General features: G+C 41.7%; 1 protein-coding gene across 1 annotated transcript in view; it reads right to left on the bottom strand.

Moving 5' to 3' along the window:
• Positions 1–16241, bottom strand: part of BICC1 (BicC family RNA binding protein 1) — a 108796-nt gene that overhangs the window by 73737 nt on the left and 18818 nt on the right. The gene's annotated exons all lie outside the window — the stretch shown is intronic.

Genomic DNA, 16241 nt, shown 5'->3' with positions numbered 1-16241 from the left:
CCACGAAAATTCAGAAATTGACAACCCCTGGCCTAAGCCTTTATAGCAAGCTATTTTCTCCCACGCACAGACTCCTGCTAACATATGAAATTTAACAGGCCTTGCATTTTTTTCTGTTACAACATTTGTAAAGACTATCAGGCTTTTCCTAAGAAAGCAGTCTATTGTATATAAATGGCAGGTGTGTTGAAAACTATCTATTTCTATTCAAATATATACGTTAAGCAATTTGTATTTTCAGCTTTACTCTTGCGGCTTCCACAGTTATCATGCAATATTGCATTTCACACACTTCTCATTTTCAGCCAATATGGGGCTGCAAAATGCCTATCCAAAACTAACAGGACAAAGTTGAAACATGTGTTAACTATTATGGCATCCATGAACTTCAAGGTTTTGTCTACTTAACCATGAGAAAGTACTATTGAAAATCCTTGAGATCAAATTTAAATAAATGATCTTGAAATTCTACTTGAGTGTTATTTCAATTCTAGTCTACTGCAGCGGCTTCTAGTATATTTCAAAGAGTGAAGATTTATGAAGCCAAGTTAAATTTTGTGTAAATTTAGAATTGTTGTAGGTCTTTTGAAAGTGTCATTCATCTTTGGACATGTATTTCTTTCCAGGATTTTTTCATCCGTATTGACACAAACTGCAGAAGCCACCCAGGGGTCATAGTCCCAACACAGTTAAATCAGCACTTCTGGTACTGAGCCAATATGGCTGCCATTCAAATGACCCCTGGTGGGTAAATAGAGCTTACATTATAGAAATCTGGTACTAGAGTATCTATACTGTATTCCTAGGTTGTATGCAGCTTTTGAATTTATTATTGGACATCTAGGACTTGTGTCAATAGTTCCATCCCCCTTTTCTGTGCAGTCACCGGCTTCATTTCTAACAAACCTTGATTAAAGCTCTTTGTTGGAGAACAAGCCATGAGCCTGGGTTTGGAGTTAACAGCCTGGATAACTCAGTTGCTTAGAGCATGATGCTGGTAATGCTAAGGTTGCCAGTTCAATCCCCGTATGGGGCAGCTGCTTATTCCTGCATTGCAGAGGGTTGGACTAGATCAGGGGTAGTCAACCTTTTTATACCTACCGCCCACTAATGCATCTTTCTTGATGGTAAAATTTCCTTACCGCCCACCAGAGCTCGATAGAAGGAGGATTCAGCTTGTGCCGTAGAACCCCCTACCGCCCACCTAGAATCCTGAAATGCCCACTAGTGGGTGGTAGGGACCAGGTTGACAACCCCTGGACTAGATGATCCTTCCAACTCTACAATTTTATGATCTATGATCTACTAAGCCAGCCTGTGGCTAAGCTGCAAACAGTAGAAGCAGCAGAGGAATGAAGTGCTCACGATTTCAGCTGTTTTAACTTAACTATGGTTTAAAGTGACATGCAAACCAGGCCACTAGCTGAGCTGACTCACACCAAGGATAAATACAAGAATTTTTAATTAGCTACTAACCAATTTTTCCATTTTTATTTATTTGAAATTACTAGAAACTGATCACAAAGTGCTGTTGCTATGTAGTGAGTTCTACAGAGTTTCTCTCACTCATCCTCACAGCCTTTACTACTAAGAAAAAATAGACCCAGAATGGTATTTGGGGCCAGAAGACTCTCAGCAAATTTAGAGAGAAGCCTGGATTTGTACCAAGATATGTGGATTAGTACTAGGGGTATGTAGTGGGTGAATACAAGTCTATAGATGAATTGGGCCAATTCAGATTTTAAAAAATCAAAATCTGGGGCTTATCCAAGTCATAATGGGATCCCTCCATCGGAGGTCTCCAGCGCTGAAATCATGACAGCCCTAGGAGGTCTATAATGTCTCACTTTGGGAATACAGGCAGCAAGTTAAAACAGCTGTTGTTCAAGCATATCCCCTGGAGTATTGTTTTTGCTTCTTGACTTTATTTATTTTATTTTTTATCTTGGGCTTGATGGTTTTTCTATTTCAGAATTCTGGAATTGTTGCTACATTAACTTTCTTGTTTTGTTTTCATATGAGCTGCTTTTGTCTATGTTCTGTACACTGCTCTGGGGTCCAAATAAATACATTTCTCCTGCAAATCCCAAACACTGCCACAAGGTTCCTGTTCTAGGTTTGGGATACACTGCAACTATTTGTATTATGAGAAAAATAAGTTGAGTTCTTATTGATAGGACCTGTATTGTCCTTAAATTGGCCGTCTTCAGTTTATGGCTAACTGACCACATTTGAAACTAGCCCCTCCAAAAAGCATTCCATGTTCAGTGTTTGGAAAAATAATAATAAACAACTTATTATTATGCAACTGTATAGCGCAAATTGGGAAGACGTGCCAAAAGTTGGGTGTCCACAGATGTTCAATTATCTTGGCACAAATGTAGCCCTACCTTTTTAAAATCCTGCATATTTTATATACAGTGGTGCCCCGCAAGACGAATGCCTCGCAAGACGGAAAACCCGCTAGACGAAAGGGTTTTCCGTTTTGGAGGTGCTTCGCAAAACGAATCTCCTATGGGCTTGCTTCGCAAGATGACAATGCCTTGCGAGTTCCTGTGGGGTTTTTTCCTCCCCCCCTTTTTCTAAGCCGCTAAGCCGCTTATCAGCTGATCCAAACAGCAGATAAGCCACTAAAAGCCGCTAATAGCGCTAATCCACTAATCTGTCAATGGGCTTGCTTCGCAAGACGAAAAACCGCTAGACGAAGAGAATCACAGAACGGATTCTTTTCGTCTTGCGAGGCACCACTGTACTTGTAAGTCACCTCGAGAAAGATATTGATTTCATAAGTGAATAGAGTTCAGAACTGTGAAACACAACAATACTGGTTCTTAGCTTACATGTAGAACCACTACAGACAACTAAATGGGAAGAAGAAGAAGAGGAGGAGGAGTTTGGATTTTATATCCCGCTTTATCACTATCCAAAGGAGTCTCAAAGTGGCTAACATTCTCCTTTCCCTTCCTCCCCCACACAAACACTCTGTGAGGTGAGTGGGGCTAAGAGACTTCAAAGAAGTGTAACTGGCCCAAGGTCACCCAGCAGCTGCATGTGGAGGAGCAGAGATGCGAACCCAGTTCCCCAGATTACGAGTCTATCGCTCTTAACCACTACACCACACTGCATTAAAAAGCTACTTTTCTAAGTGCAATCACAGCAACACATCACATCACATCACATCAACAAAATATTGTTTTTGACAGCAAGGAAATGAAGTCATTGTTGAGACAAGATCAAAGCACATAGGAAACTGGTGAACAAAGTTATATTATCACAGCTGCTTGTATACAGATATTTAGAAAAGTGACTTCTCAATTCTTGCTCAAGCATGAATTCCATAGTTTGGAAACAAGCTCCATGCAGAACTGGGGTTGGGGAAGAGTCATAGAATCATCTTAGGGGATCATCTTAGGGGAATCATCTTAGGGGATAGGCAAACACTGCAACATTTTGCTAGAGGTTCTGTTTGTTAATAGAGATCATAGGTTTATGTCTTATAATGAGAAGAACAAATAAGCTGTGAATAAGGTATGAAATGAATCAGTTAATGTTTTACTTATTTCTTGCATTTGTTCTTATCATAATTATGTATACCACACTTAAAATTACTAGGTGGCACACAGGTGTAGTTTTTTTTTTAAAAAAAACATATTATTTTTAACTTAAGGAAAGTTAAAGATGGATGTTCCCTGCAAGCACACTATCTAGAATGCAACAAATGCAATGTACAAAACAATAAGAATGCAGCAGGTGAACTCAACTTTCAAATCAAGTCATGTTTACCTGCTGCTAACACCGCTTTGTTGTTGGTTGTTTTGATGGACTTGTCTATATATTCTATGTCTACTCAACCCATCTGGTTAAATGCTTGGTGGAATAAAATAATCTTAAAGCGAATGGCAAAACAGGTCAAGGGAAATGGAGCTACTTGGGGTTGCCACTAAGCATTCCAATGACCCAAACATCCATCCATGGGGGAAGTTTGACTTTTTAATATTGTAACTTTCCTCCAAGGAGGCCAGGATGGTCACGTTTCTCTCCCTGCCACCTACTCCATTTTAACTTCACATAACACTACCACATATATTCACCCTGGGAGGTAAGTGAGGCTGAGAGGGAGAAAATAAAGGGAGTTGCCAAGGTGAGCCTAAGATTTGAATCTGGGTTTCCCAGCCTTGGTTCCACACTCTCAGCATTATTCCACTATGACTCTACACACTCTTAATATGAAGCTACAGGCAGGTGTTGGTAGCATAATGGTAGTTCTGAGAGGCAGCCCAAACATTTACAGGGACACTTCTTTTAACACATTAGATCTAGTTTTTGCAGCATTTCATTCTTGCCAAGGTATTCTGAAAACTGAGAAGGCCCAAAGGGATCAATGTGCCCAAAGGATTTTTCTCTGTCCTGCTTATGAAATCAGACAACTCAATCAAGCAACAGCCAGCACCAAAATAAATGTGAATGCTCTTGCTTATGAGTTCAGGGCCTTTCTGGAAATCAGAGCAAAGTGCCAAGTTATGAGAGGATCAGACACAGTTGCTGAAGAATGGTTTAATTTTTTAAGCCTTTCCTCTCCTCTCCACCTCCAGCGGAGTCTTTCCATTTAGCTGAAGCCACGGTTTAGCTTTGGACATCTTTAACTATGGTTTCAAGCTGGCTTGCTTCAAAAGAACAAAATAAGGCACAGTTGGTTGGATTTAACCGCAGGTTGCTGTGTCCAGTAAACAAAAACAAATCCTTCTAAACTGCTCTTTTCAGCCATGCAGGAGGAAGAGGATGAGCAAAGTTCTCCTAGGCTCATTCGAGCAATGCTATTGTATAGTTAAGCACCATCACCAAGACAGTGTAAAAGAATTAGTTTCAATTCCACATAAGCTATACAAGAGATACTGCTAAAGTTCCAAGGAGTTTGCATATATGTAAGGATATAACATGTTTTTATATTTCCAGGTGACAGCTCACCACTACATATGACTTCCAGAATTGGCTGCAGCATTTACATACAGTTATTAAACTGTGAGAAGTAAGCCAACTCTAAGCCTTTGCTGCACATTTCCCCCCAGGAAAATATGGATCCGTAAGATGGGAATGAAAAACATTAATCTTTATATTCTTTCCTAGAGTATTCGTCTTTTGCTTATACTGCTACCAAATATGGTGCTTCATTCCTGTGAAGATATCAGATTATCTTTTATATGCATTCCCATTTTCTCCAATGATCAGTTTTGAAGCATTTTTTTAGGAATGGCAGATGTCAAACCTTTAGCTCATCAGTTTCTCATCCCCTGTCACATATTGTTTTCGTATGAATTTAGATACTTGTGATACTTGTGGGAGAACTGTCTACCACATCAGTAAAAATAACTAAAACTTGGTCAGGCTAGAGATGCCAAGGCAGGGGTGAGCAATCTTTTCAGGTCTGAAGGCCACATTCCCACTGGGGAATGTAGTTGTAACGTCACACATCTGGTCAGCAGAGACAGAGTGGGCAAGGGCATCCATTTTCTCTTTTCCCTTTTCCACCTCATCCATTCAAACTCATTCACACCATCCCTGCCACCCCGTCTCCATCTGGGACCTTCATCCTCCTCTGGCACCCAGCCAGCCAGCTTGTTCTTTTCCTTCCTTCCTCTCTCCTCAAATCCCGAGGTAAAGGAGGGAGTGTCACCTGGCTCTTCTTCCTCCACCCTGTGGCCAGTTCTTGGTGACAGTGGAAGAGGATGTTCAATGGGTGAGGGAGGGAGAGACACAGGAAAGCAATCACCTGCCCACATGTTCTCTAAAGTGAGACAGACTCATGTTCTTCCTCATATTTCAGAGACAGAGCTGTCGACTCTATTGAGTCTCAATCTATCATCAAAATTCATTTCTCTCAAATGGATGGCTGAATTAATTTTTGTCTGTGCTGAAAAAGTGAAAGTTTGTAAACTTAACCAATTTTCTTCCATTTTCCCCCCATACAAGAAAAATCAGATATGCAGAGTGTTTAGGGATACTGTGCTCCTCTGGATAAGGAAACTAATTTATTGCTACATATTGCTCAAACTGTGGCAGTGGAATATAAGCTTCCAAAAGTCACAAGTCAGATTTTAGGTCCATCTGCTAACATAATTCTTCCAGGAGGATCTGTTTACCACTGGGATTTGAACAATGTTTGAAAACAAAGCTGGAGTACTGTCAACATACACTGCTGCCAGATTAAATGGTCAAGAATGAGCATGGAACTGCATTTTTCAAATGTATTGCTGCTGACCAGAAAATGACCAAAATTAATTTTAACTGTCTAAGCCTTTTGCAGAAAGCTGCCTAAATACCCAGACTGAAGTCTTTCCAGACTTTTATGCATTTCCTAAATATTGCTCTTTGCCTAAATATCTGAAGTTTATGGCCAAGATCCAAAGAATCTTGCTCTATGTGATCAATGCGGTTTGGGGGCCATGCTTATCAAGCAGAAGCTTTCGTTGCCACTCAGGTGCAAATTGTTTTCGAAACTGAAGTGCAGGGGTTCACAAAGACTGGAGCTGAAAGGCCGGTGGACAGTGTATCTTTTAGTCTGGAGAGAGGGGTGGTGGCTTGTCCCAGATATTGTGTGAGGCTTTGGAGAAACCCATAAAACAGTGAGAAGTCTGGCAACATCCAAACGCTTCCAAAGCCCTGCACAGCATCACAGACAAACATCAGAGCGAAGTCTAAAGAAAGGAGGGCAAGAACTCATCCCCAGCAGTGAATACAGAAGCAGCAAGACTTTGTGCTACTTTTATGATAATCTCTGAAGTTCAAGGGGACATCAGAGATGAGAGCCCGGCCACCTACCAAGGGTCACTGATACTGCTACATCAATTCAGCCCAAACTGGCACAAGAGCCAGCTGTTCAAAAGGGGGGGGGGATAAAATCCCATTGCGTCTGTCCACACCCCTGGGCAAGCCTGAAGTAGCTTTTTGGATGATAGCCTGTATTAACAAACCATTTACCAATCTGGCCTTAAGTGTAACTAGCCTTAATAATGGAAAAACACAGATTCTAAACTATTGCTCCATATTCAGTCCCTGAGGCTTTGAAGTATGCAAAACAACATTTCTATAGTGCTTTCATGTGCTCAAAGTGCTCCACACACATCATCTAGCCATAATCCTTACGCATTTATTATTTTTGGTGTACACCTAAAGAACAATGCATGAAGTGGCCTTCTAATGATATAAAGGAGTACGGCTAAATGCAATTGAACTTAACATTTTCTTTTGTTTTCAAATTTCCTATATTCAGAATATCCCCACAATGTAACTGAATATTTATTACTCAGTATGTTAATTGTACATGAAATGATGGAAGAGAAAACAAAGTATCATGCACTCCAAGAAACCTGAAACAAATGAAAAATTAAGCTTGTTTGGAACATTGCCCCCTGACTTCCTCTACAGCAACTCCAAAGCCAAGTAACATTTCATTTCTGCATGAGCAAAAAATACTGAGCAGCAAATGATTAACTGCGAGAACTGTAGCAGATCAAGTCAAGAAAATTAAAATAGCACGAAACCATCATAGGCACATCTGTGTACTTTCCTAGTTCTGCACGTGGCACTGTTCACGTCTTCTACTTTATTTCCCAGTTGAACAAAACATTGAGGTTATTGGCTGAACTCAGATGCAAACACAACTCAACATAAGTCACGGCCTGGACCAATTCTGCGCTTGAAACCACAGCATGCTAAAATGGATGCTTGTAGACTGGGGAGGAGCATCTGAACTAAGGAACCAAACTTGTTGGTGGGACTCGGTAGGCAGATGCTCTCACCAGATCAAGAAATGCATTTGTTGATCCTCTGTGCTGAAGACTGAATATCACAGCATTACACCACAAGGGCAACACTCTTGCTATGGACCTGCTATGGACCCTGTCCATAGATTCACCTTATGCAAGCAAATAGTTTCAGCTACAGCAAACTGCATAGAAACTGGGATCTGGGAACTAGATATAAGAAAACCACTACATAAAGCAGAGATTGGGGGGAAAGAGTAGATCCTACTTGAACTACACAGTAGAAAGTGCTGCACACAGCTAGCAGCAGATGACAGAGATGTGCACTTTCATTTAAACGATGATGAAAGCAGGCATGTTCACCAAAAAGCAGTGTACGTAACTAAGCACGCCTAAGTGTCCCAGAGATGCTCACATACATCCATGCATACTAAAGGTCTGTCACGAGTGTTTGCTAGAGTAAGTTGCGTGTTTTTAACAAGGGTCACTTCGGTGCAGTTTGTCAGACAGAGTTTTTTGTGTGTGTGTTTAGCAGCACAACAAAATATCTAGTACTTTCAAACACATCTTACATGCATCATCTCCCCTCGCAGACTGTAAACTTTTCATGGTGTGTCAGATGTTTAGAGGATGAGATAGCATAGCATGTGACTTCAGATGCAGCCAGTCTTAAATTTCCTACTAAATATCCCTCTAGCAAAATACTCTCCATGTGTTTCTGTGCTTTGCTCAAAACCTCCTGCCAAATGGCCTGTTCTTTTTAAGGAGACGTAGGAATTGCACTAATTTGGAAGGAATGTCAGGGACCCAACAGGAAAAGCCAACACTACTTTTTTTACCACCCTGGATATTGCTATACATGCCTGTTGCCAGTGTGCATTCTTTAGACAAATCAGTTAAGTAAAACCAGCTCTGTGCATTTGAATTAAGTGCCCTTCCATATTCATTGCCAGCTGTGTATTTCAATGCCCTCTCTCTTTCAAAAATATGCAGGTGCTAAAGACACTCACATTTGCAGAGGCAATGAGTAATATTTTTAAAACCAAGACATGAAGAAACTGATAAGGTCCCTAATATGAACTTAATTCCATCTGCCCTCCTTTATACTCTCCAAATCCCAAATGTCAGCTACTCATCCTAGACAAAGGTCAGCAGGGACATCAGGGTACCCAAGGCAGAAAGCCCCTTCTTCACATCAAGCATAATCTACCTGAAAGTTTTCTCAAGCAAGTCTTATTGAAATTGACAAGAGTGACACAAAGCTTTAAGTGATGTGTACATGGGGGAACTCCTATAGTCAATTGTGCCTAAAGGTTAGAACAGAACAGAGCCTACTCTGCCACCCTTAAATGGTCCCCCAGTGTTTGATAGCTGAAGGAGCTGCCTGACCTTGTCCCATAGCAGAGGTATCTGTGCACTGGACAAATCATAGAATCATAGAGTTGGAAGAGACCACAAGGGCCATCGAGTCCAACCCCCTGCCAAGCAGGAAACAAAATAAAGGACAGTGGACACAATTAATTGCCACCAAGACAAAACTCTAATTCCTCTGTTCCATACACTCTAATGGGATGGTGAAGGGAACAATGTTTCTTTGACAAGATGCACAGGACAAACCAATCTCTCTATGGCCAAACTAAATGCAATTAGCTTCCAATGGAGTGAACAGGCATTTTCTTTCCTATGCCCAAAGCAGGCATAGGGCCTCTCATTCTTGCTGAGCACCACAACAGAAGGCATCCCATACCCATTTCCATTAAAAAAAACAAAAAAAAACAAAAAACAAAATCCAGTTGCTATTTCTGCAAATGGTGGCACAACTGATTATGACCCTGGGTATGCAGAGTTCAGCGTCTTGCTCACAAGTAGAATTTTAATCTAATATTCTCTGTTGTTGGGGTCCTCAATGAAGTTGCTAAAATTGCAAAAAAAGAAAGAAAATTCTAAATCTGACTCAGCTTGCTAGTACTACTGGTCCTTGAAGGATGCACAAGGCCTTTGCCAGATAAGGCACAGAAACGCCATTATTTTGGGGTTTGTATGTCAAAGCTTACAGTTGAATGGGGCTTGGAAAAGCAACATGGATCTAACGCAGGCAGATGGTCCAATATTATATTAGGAGCTGAACTATCTTTAGAAAGGCATGAGAGGCTTAATTGGAAACATCCACAATTTTCTAGATCCTTAGAAAACAGTCAGCATCTCTTCTTCTCAAAAAGCTTGGCACTGGTGGAATTTCCAACAGCTGGAAACAATACCTGTATTGACCATGTTACCAGAAGCATTCCAGCAAAAAGAACACATTTTGGCAATCAATTTACTCTACTTTTTGCGTAGTAAGGTTCCCAGCTCCAAGGCTGCAGGTAGTTTGTCAGGGACAAAAGGAAATGCCCCACTAAAGAACAGAATAAATATGGTTTAAATAAGTAAAGAAATAATGGCTGGTGTAGCTTGCACTATTCAAAAGGGTCATGCTAGCATATTCTCTTCCACTGACTGTCTTTTTCAAAGGAGATTGCCAGCAATGAACAGGTTGGGAGAAAGCTACAGAGGTTGGAGTTCAAGAAAAGCAATAGGCAAGATAAATGGAAAGCCAGGACTGACAACCTTTTCGGGCCAGTAGGCACATTATAATTTTGACTGCTCTTATTCACAAATAGCTGGGTTCAACTCAAAATGGCTGTCAAGGGCATGACGTGACACAAAATGGCTGTCCACAGCAAATAATAATTTATTATTCATACCCCACCAATCTGGCTGGGTTTCCCCAGCCACTCTGGGTGGCTTCCAACAAAATATTAAAATACAGTAGTCCAAACATTAAAAGCTTCCCTAAACAGGGCTGTTTAGAAGATGTCTTCTAAAAGTCTGGTAGTTGTTTTACTCTTTGACATCTGGTGGGAGGGCGTTACACAGGGCGGGTGCCACTACCAGGAAAGCCCTCTGCCTGGTTCCCTGTAACTTGGCTTCTCGCAGTGAGGGAACCGCCAGAAGGCCCTCGACGCTGGACCTCAGTGTCTGGGTAGAACAATGGGGGTGGAAACACTCTGCCCAAAGAGGGCAGAGAAAGAGACAAGACAAAAAGGCATGAGAATGCCCACTAATCTGTAGAAAAAGGCACGTACATCAGCCACCACCTCTCTTCCACTCTGAATGGAAAGTGAGTGTCCACTTCTGGCATCCAGTGAAGTGAAGCTCAAGGGGGCATGTCTGCTGAAGGAAAGGCTAAGCTAGTGCAAACAGAGCATGAAGAGCAAACCATGCTTTGTGGGGATATATGCAGAGACCTTTCCTGGGCATCATAGGAGCAACTGGTGGTTGCAGGTATCACACTGGAACCCAGATAACCCATAAACACTGCCCCTCCACCAGTCAATTTTCCATTCAAATATCACCCCTTGGCACGTCAGAAGCAAACTTGACATTGGAAATGCCCACTGTGCTGCCAAAGTCTAACTGAAATGCAATGTCACCACCTTAAATGTATTTGTAGAGAAAGACCATAGGAAAACACAACTATGGTCACATCTGTACATTCACAGTGCAAGAAAATGGAAATTAAGAAGCTATACCTCATTGTGCCAACTGCTTCCAAACCCTCTTCAAGTGAAGAGTTGCCATGTGCAAAATCTCTCTGTGCTTACAATTGAGTTTATTAATTAATCAATAATATTTACACCACTTAGTGTCTACATTATATCTAATCAACATCAAGCTCTGCCTAGGAGGCCCCTACATCTTGCCACTGGCAACTGCATGCTCAGAGGGGACAGGAGAGCAGGCTGGTAGGTACTCCAGCTCTGAAAATGCCCTTTCCCTAAAATGTGATTAGCACCCACATACCTGACATTCAGGTGCCGGGTGAAAGCTTAGCTATAACTCAAGTTTACACATAACGTTAAGCTAAATCATAACTCAGTGCAAATGGGGAAGCCAAAGTGAAGATCATGGCTGCAGCACTCCAGGCAAACACTGAGCCGTAGTCATGGTTTGTTCTTTTTGGCGCTTATGGTTTGTCTGGTGAAAACAAGCCACAAGCCCAGGTTTGAATTCAGCGCATGGCTTAGCCAGAACTGGGGGAAGAGCAGTGCAGCTGCAATCTTTCTTTCCTGCACATTCATGCTAAGCCATGGTTTGGATTAGTGTTACATTATTGTTACATTTTTACTGTATGTGTTTTAAATTGAGGCTTTATTCTACCAGTTACAGTGTTACCCAGAATGATTGGCAACCAAATTGGCTGGGTGCCTTTCTGATACAGTTAAGCTGCATCCTAACTGTTTACTGGTTCTCTGTTTATGTTTCCTGCTTTCTTTTCCCAAGCAGAGATAATGTGTAAGTGTGGTGTGAGCTCCCTAACTAAAAAAAAGGTCGACAACTCTGTGAAATGGGGGGGGGGGGCGGCGCCGCCAGAGGGATCTTTGCACCATGGTGTCAGATATGCTTAAGACGGCCCTGAGCATGGTACAAATACAGTGGTACCTCGGGTTACAGATGCTTCAGGTAACAGACCCAGAAATAGTACCTTAGGTTAAGAACTTTGCTTCAGAAATCGTGCACTGGCGGTGCAGCAGCAGCGGGAGGCCCTATTAGCTTAAGTGGTACCTCAGGTTAAGAACAGTTTCAAGTTAAGAACGGACCTCCAGAATGAATTAAGTACTTAAACCGAGGTACCACTGTAACCTAAATAAATATTGCCATGTAATATTCTCCACTGTGATGAAGGAACTCAATGAAGCTATTAAAAATTTCATAGGTAAAGTTGGGGGGGGAGCTTCACTTTTGATTAAGGTTGCTAGCACTACTGATCTTAGAAGGTACACAATGGCTCTGCCCTAGATGAGCCACAGAAATGCTATCTCTCCCCCCACCCCCAATATGCAGAATGAGAGGCACTGAATGGTATGAAATTGGACCATAATGTATCAGAGGCACTTAACTAAAGGCAAAGGAGCGTGGCAACAATTCTCCAAGGATGACTGAACCCCACTGGTTCTGGTACAAAAGCAGTACGAATCTATCCATTTATTTTTTCCAGGAGGTCGATTGACAAAGATTTTCACTGGATTACATGGAAATGAAAAAGCAAGAAAAACCAAAACAAAATTTCACAGGAACATAAACAGAAACAACACTGCAAAACTGCTCTTTAACTGGCTTGTTCCGAGCTCACTGTCAAATAAATGACAAATGAGTAAACACATGCCAAAAATGTCAAAGAGGATGTGAAATAATGGCATTTAATTTGCTCTTCATCCCTCAAAGCCAAGCAATCAATTGCCAAGGATTTTAAAGTTGGTTTTACGCCATTAGGCTGCTTGTAAAATCCTGGATTAGTACTATTCCTAATATCCTAAATTCCATGTAAATTAAGTACAGTGGTACCTCGGGTTACATATGCTTCAGGTTGCAAACTCCGCTAACCCAGAAATAGTACCTCGGGTTAAGAACTTTGCTTCAGGATAAGAACAGAAATCTTGCTCCGGTAGTGCGGCAGCAGCAGGAGGCCCCATTAGATAAAGTGGTGCTTCAGGTTAAGAACAGTTTCAGGTTAAGAATGGACCTCCAGAACGAATTCAGTACTTAACCTGAGGTACCACTGTATTGAAAACCTGTTTTAACCATATTTTTGGAATCAATCCTGTTAGAGGAATCTAAATTTGCGTAAGATTTCAAAATTATACACATGTGTGTAACATTCATTTTAAGAATGATATACCCAGCTTTTTAATCCCCATTTTTTATATTTGTATATGGGGCAGAGGTTTTAACACATCAGCAACATTTACACACTTTGGAAACTTAGGCATTTTCTCTTTACAGCAAACAGTGGCAGTGAAGAAGTTCAAAATAGTGGAATATTTAACTGTCAGGAAAGGAGTCAAAGGATCTTTACTGACCACTAGTGGCAATCAATTCTATTTTTGACTGCAACTAGCAACAAGACAGTGAACTGAATTACTAAATTTAATTTTGTCCCTGCCATTCAGGCCGGAGCTATCTTGTACTTTTCTGTAAATTTCACATCCTGACACCGCAGGAAGGGAGAAGAAATGTAAGAGGTTTTGCATTCACTGAGTGCCGGCAATGCAAGTGTTTTGCACTGTTATAAATTGCTCTGTTTCATTCAAAAGGTGGAACAGCCGAGGTTAATTCCAAAAGATGTTATCTGTGCTACTATCCTCAACAGCATTGGCTTCTTCTTTCCTTCATGCATTGCTGGTGGTTCTGCATGTTCTCAAAAACACTTCAGCTCTCCCCATCCCCAGCTATTTTAAGAAACCAGAAGACTTGGAAGACATTCCAAATAATGAATTCTGCTATTTTTCATGTATACGCCACTTTCAATCTTGAAGGCAAGTTAAAACCCGCATCAGTTGTAAGATGGCCATTCTCGTCAGAAAAATGATTTTGGCCGGCTCAGTTTTTGTATCCATCAGACAATCAAGCTTCTCTTTTCTACCACACTCCAGAAATAAGCATCGCTTGAGGCAATGAAACAACCAGTAGATTACAGCTTACGTGCATTCAAGTTCCATATTAACATCATTCACATCCTGCATTGCGCAGTTGGTTTCCTTTCAGAGAATCTTAGAGATCACTCAATCTGTGTGTCTCAGTAATTTGAGAGCCTGTAAGACCAAAGTTGCCAGACACTCCTTGATGTCAAAGACGTCTATGTAAGTGGCAGGCAGTCTTTTCTATTGCATCATGGGGCCAACTGACAGCAGAAATACAGTGTTGTACAACCTTGATGCAGACTTTCCCTCTGCCTTGTTCCCTTCCAGTTAAACCACTGAGCAGCTCAGGGGCCACCACCATTTCCTGTTAGATTTCAATTCCCACAATCCCTGGCCATTGGCCATGCTGCATTGGGCTACAGGGAGTTAGGAATCCTGCAATATTTGGAAGGCACCATATGGGTGGCCATCCCTGGGCCTAGATTCTCCCACTGCTACCTGATGTAATTCTATGCATACCTAAAAAGAACAAGGTATGATAATGTACCTTAGCTTCCAAGCATGGATTGCAAAACCACAAGCCAAAATTTGGAGGCAATTCTTGATTAGCAATAGCCACACCTTGCTAGATTCAAATGTCTCAGCAAACTATGGTTATAAAATCCAGAAAAGTTAGAAGGGGACCTGCAAGAGAGTTGGGAAGGGAGCCTATGGAATGTTGTTTGTAGGACTCGGAATGTGAAGTCTCTATTTAAGAAGGGTTCGGGGAAAGCGAGAGGCACATATGTGTTTACTCACATGCGATTAATACAAACACACAGGTGATACATGTCAAAGACAACCAGATGGAGCTTCACACTGAGAGGTTATATGGGCATCTAGAAAAGTCTCTGTGATTACAGTTGTAGCAGTGATATGAAACTTGAAATGAAATAGTCATGTAATTAGTAAACCAGTACTACAAATACAGCAGGAAAAATGGGTAACTGGACCACTGTCCATGCTGCTTCATATTCCCTCGTGCCCTTTACTTGATCCTAAATGATGAAGCTAAAACGATGACCGATCATACTTTCTGCAGACTTCCTGTGACTTCATCCTGCAGACGTAGTGAATTTTACAAAGGTGAAGTGTTGCTAAATTTCTATGGGCATATAAAAGGTTAATGTGGCACTTTAAAGGGTTAGATATGAGAGCCAGGTTGACTGAAAAGGAGTTCCAAACTAAAACGCTTAAACCTTAGCACACTTACAAAATGTCAGTAGCATGGGGGGGGGGGGAGTTATACTGAATTGGAACCAGTGTGAGTGGCTGCAAGTTCCACAATGAATCTTTGGTGGGGTGTGTATGTGGTTAAGTTCCTCAAAAGTGAGACAAGGCTGCAACCCTAACCTACCTAACCTGAAAGAAAGCCCAATGACTTCATTAGGACTGATTTCCAAGCAGACATGGTTAGGATTGCACAGCTAAGTTCAGTGGGCACCTAGATTTTTCTCAGTCTGAAAACAAGCTAAAGTATTTCCAGAGTGGGCTAAATGAATTAAAAGTAGGAAAGATCCCTTGGTTCCAACAAAGAAACCAAATTGGTGAAACACAGGTGAAGTACCTAGAAAGAGAAGGGCTCCCTGGCTTGTTATCATTTTGTTCTTTTCAAAGGAGCCACCAATGGGGGGGGGGCGGGCGGGCGATTATCACCTCTGGCAGCTTAATGGCGGTACCTCCACCTGCCTCGATTACCCTTAGATTTTGCTATGGGAATGTCTAACCCTCACCCCCGCCTCCAATTAGCGAACTGTCCCTTTTCAAGATTCTCTGAAGAACACCTGGGTATCTTGACTGGTCTTCTCTGTACGTGGTTATGTGTGTCTTCTTTTGAGAATCATCAGGTTGTTAGTGTGCTCTGGCTTCCGTCACGGTGTTCCGTTGAGCCAGAAGCGGTTTAGTCTTGCTGGCCCGGAAAGCTGTCTGTGGACAAATGCCGGCTCCCTCGGCCTGAAGCGAGATGAGCGCTGCACCCCAT

Source organism: Podarcis liolepis (genome assembly GCF_965112155.1).
Source record: "Podarcis liolepis genome assembly, chromosome: 5".
NCBI lineage: Eukaryota > Metazoa > Chordata > Lepidosauria > Squamata > Lacertidae > Podarcis > Podarcis liolepis.
Note: the sequence above shows the minus strand (reverse complement) of the source record. Positions and strands in the feature narration are given on the sequence as shown.